Source organism: Malus domestica, chromosome 17 (assembly GCF_042453785.1).
Source record: "Malus domestica chromosome 17, GDT2T_hap1".
Taxonomy (NCBI): Eukaryota; Viridiplantae; Streptophyta; class Magnoliopsida; order Rosales; family Rosaceae; genus Malus; species Malus domestica.
Window position 1 is genome coordinate 1488933 of NC_091677.1, and position 4517 is coordinate 1493449.

The 4517-nt window shown below is 36.7% G+C and overlaps 1 long non-coding RNA gene across 1 annotated transcript; it reads right to left on the reverse strand.

Moving 5' to 3' along the window:
* Positions 1–2337: 2337 nt before the first annotated feature.
* LOC139193570 (uncharacterized) lies at positions 2338–2926 on the reverse strand. Its single transcript, XR_011577828.1, has 2 exons — positions 2710–2926; positions 2338–2545 (listed from the first exon to the last, which is right to left on the reverse strand). It is a non-coding gene; the product is annotated as an uncharacterized lncRNA (long non-coding RNA).
* Between the last annotated feature and the right edge of the window lie 1591 nt (positions 2927–4517).

Genomic DNA, 4517 nt, shown 5'->3' on the forward strand with positions numbered 1-4517 from the left:
ACTACACGCTCATCCTCACCAGCCGATGTGGGACTCAATAACTTACAAATCTAAACCACTAAAGCAACCAATCTCTACCTTGGCGTGATTCAAGCCATGATGTCTCACGATCCAAATGCAAATAGAGCTTCATCTTGACCACAGGCACCAAATTCCAAATAAGCTTGCTCTTCAACTTCAACAAGCGTTGCCTAAGGTCTAATACCAATTGTTGTGCGGAAGCACACCAACAGATCCCACACACACGAGTCAGTATTGCCGATATTCCACCTACTTTGTCCACTAAAAAAAAAACGGAAATGGATTTTATCAAAAGGCCTCGGCAATATGTTTTGTGTGATCATTGCTTATAAAGCACCACATGGTCATCCTCAGTAGCTGTTGTGGGACTCAACTTGGCTCAAATATAAGCCACCGAACCCAACATTCATCAACCAGAAGGAAGATTGAGTTGAGAAAATTTGAAATGTTATACACACTTATACGTCATTTTTAGTTTGTCATAAAATTAAAATTTTAAGTGATTTGTCATATTAATTTTCCAAATTCACTATTTGTCATCTCAACATAACTTCGTTAAGTTTTTCATACAAATAAGTTGCAATCTTTGAGAATTCAACATGGTCAATCATGTCGCTAAAAAAAAAAATTCAAATGTCCGAAACCTTGAAATGTTCGAAATAATCTTGAAGTGAGGAGTTGAAATGTCCGATGTAACCTTGAAAACAAGTCATGTGCAAGCTGCATGACTTATTTAGATAGAAAACTTAACGGAGTTAGAGTAATATGACAAATTAATAATTTAAAATATTGATATGACAAAGCACTTAAAATTTTAATCTATATGACAAATTAAAAAAAATGTATAAATTCACATAACATTTCAAAAAAAATCCATGCTGAATTTGCACGGTATGATTAGGAACAATTAGAGTTAATCACATACATATCAAACAACTAGGGTTAATTATAGGAGAGAAAATGAGGGCAACAATGGGAGTGGACGAAAGGTGAGAGGGGAAATTAGTTTCTTTGAAATGGGGTGGGGGGAGAGCGAGAGAGGGATAAACACGACACATACTTGCATGTAAATTTCTCTAATACTTGCATGTAAATTTCTCTAATGTCACTAATGAATCAAATAAAAAATCATTAATTTATTTGACAAGAAAATAAGCTACTTATATGTTTAATTAAAAACTCGTTCAGCATTGCTTCGCTAAAAACGCTTAAGCTAAAAGTGCTTTTATTATACCCACATTGAAACTCTTATTAAAAATTCAAGTACTTTATAAAAACACACTTTGGAATGCTTTCTTTCATTTCTCAATTGTTTCTTCTTCATCGTCGAAGCTTTCAATATTGAGATCGATAACCTTAAGTCTTTTGCAAGGTTGGACCTCATCAGTATCTTCATCAGACTCATATGGCATACGGTCATAGTCCACTATTATCATATCTTCAGATGCACATTCCCATTCTACGATATCCACTCCTGTTTTCTTCACCTTAATTTGATGATCATTAAAGTATGCACGCACACAAACCCTGTCGCCACCTTTCAGCTTGAGCTTATTGTTTGCAAGATTTCCCATCCAAAGAAAACATTCATGGGAAGCAGTTACTGTGGTCATCACTGGCCAAATGAGAAAACGTGTTCGCTGGGTATGATTAACAACATTAATGCGTAGGATCTCAGTACAGTCTGAGTTGTCCGAAGAATAAATGATGCACACAACCAACCCTCCTATATAATCAAAAGTAGGCGGCACTTCAATTTTGATAGTTTCATCCGCTCGCGCGACATAGGGTAACCAGGGAGGAATATCGTTTACAGAGAGAAAAAGTCCACCCGTCACACACATCCCCCCTCCCCCCTCCCCCCTCCCCCCTCCCCCCAATTCTGCAACATGGGGTGCAAAGTTAGTATAAGCAACAACACAAAAATCAGAGAGGGATAGCGAAAGTTCCATACCAATAGGATGTTCTCATTAAAAGTAGCAGTGAGACTGGTGCACCCTTCCATGTTAAGGGTCTCCATGTACCGCAAATGCAAGAAGTTATCCAGGTTTGGAATATCTTTGAGTTTGCGGCAGTCTTTCAGTTGCAAGTCAAACAGTTCCAACATCTCTGGAACGCCGTGCATAATTTCCAGTTCAGTGCAGTAATTCGCTTCCAGTGCACGCAAACTTGTCGGCAACTCTGGGATTGCCTGAAGGTTTGTGCAATGATTTAGATACAAATTTAGAAGTTGGGAAAGCCCACTGAGGATCGGTAGCCTATTAAAACCATTTCCATCTAGAGTTAAATTCACTAAAGAAGGTAAACTCTGAAGGCTTTCAAGAATGGCATCATCCGTTATATTGCAGTCCACAAGATTTAAATCCTGAAGCATCTTCAATTGTGCAAATAAATGGTAACCCCAAGACACATCCTTACAGCCTCTGAGGGTCAAATCCTCGAGATGTGGGAGTTTTGAAAAGTCTGGTAATTGAGTCAGGTTACGGGAATGATCGAGCTTAAGACACTTCAACTTCTTCGGCAACTGTTTGACAAAAAGATAGAACAAAATCATAATCCATATTAGAGAGAGAGAGAAAGAGAGAGAGAGAGCTAGAATGACTGTCGACTGATGTTGGTATTTACAAAACACAGACGAGGAAAGGATTAATAATTTGGTTGAAGTTACGACAATTATATGTATCGTACCAGGTCGGAATCCTCCCAAACTCGGACAAGCTTGCTGTAAGGATATCATGAGACCATGATACCCTAACTATATTTGCAACTAGCAATCAACAAGAAGAAGAACTTGCTCAGAAAATACTGGACCACCAATAAAATTCGTTTTCACGATAAATATGTTTTGAATTTTACAAGACCAAATTTGATGCATAACAACATGACAATTCAATACTAATTAAACTTCCTAAAGATATTTATTCATTTTTACATTTTAAATCATTTGCAGTACAAGTACCTTCCTTCTGATAAATAATAATTGTTAGAAGACAATCCCTTTTGCGTTTTGGTTATATTCTTGTCTGATATCTTTACATTTGGATCAATGAAATGTGCCAGGTGTATTTGATGGTAAGCATTATATTATTAGGGTTGTGAACTTGTGACAAAAAAAAGAAGAAGATAAATACGTCTTAATAAATAGATGCCTAAGAGTAGCCACATAGGCCGGTTTGGTTGACACATGTTCGAGTGGGCAAAAATGGAAAAGAAAAAGTAAGAAAGAAATAACGTGAGCTTTTGGCTAACCTTTAAATCTGAGAATGATTTACATTGACCAGTTTATCGTGATGTAACGTTTTAATAGTGTATGCATATTTGGAGTGAGAATTCACGTGATGATGATTCTTTTGATTTAAAAGTTTTGAAAATCACTTCATGGAATGGAAAAGAGAAAATTGTAGCAATAATTATCAACTTTAATTGAATTGGAACAATGATTATTTACCTAAAAATTCATGATTATTGGTCACTTAACTCATCAAAACGTACAACTATGATCATTTTCGTCAACTCCATCCGAACTTCCGTAAAAAAGAGTCTTGTGCAATATACGTTAGGCTAAGTCAAAGGGCAACTATGAAAAACCAAATTAAAAACTTGTAGCAATGATCCCTCAACTTTAACCCAATTGGAGTAATAGTCTCTTAACTTTAACCCAATTGAAGCAATGATCCCATAACTTTATCCCAATTGTATCAATGATCCTTCCACCATAATTCATTTTGACAGAAATTCTAATGAAGTTGACGAAATGACCATAGTTGCACGTTTTAATGAGTTAAGGGACCAATAGTCACATATTTTTAGTTGAGGGACCAACGTTCCAATTGGTTAAAATTGAAGGATCATTGCAACTATTTTTTTTCTAAAATGAGAATGATTACATGTAACGAGTTTATCACTACGTGACGTTTTAAAATTGTATGTATAATTTGGAGCGAGACAGCATGTGACGGCGACGCTGATCCCTTCGATTTAATAGCTTTGCAAAACCTTTAGCATGGAATGGAAAAATACGGACCAGGATCCTCTCTTGAGCAATTCCCTAGGGATCCTAGGGATCCCGCAATCTTGTCCGTTCATTTTATATTGTGCGGTCAGTTTTCGTTAGGTACTATTCATATTTAAATTTTAAATGATTTCTGACCGTACGATATACGATGAACGGACATGATTGCGAGATCCCTAGGAAATTGCTCAGGAGAGGATCCTGGTCCGAAAAATACCAGCCAATGTCGGAGAGATTCGTTGGAACTAAATAGAGTATAGACCAGGTAAAGGTAGTAGCCTGCTGAAGTGCGTGCTACTGCTTTTCACTAGTTCTTGATAAGAAAAATGGGCGGGGGTTAGAGTGAAAGCGTACGGATTCTAATGAGCTTTGACCACTGGTTTGATTGATGGCTAATAATTAACATCTCATTTTCTATGAATTCTAGCACAATTAGGGTTGATATAAGTTAATGCAAAAAAGTGTGAGCCTAAGATTTTGTACT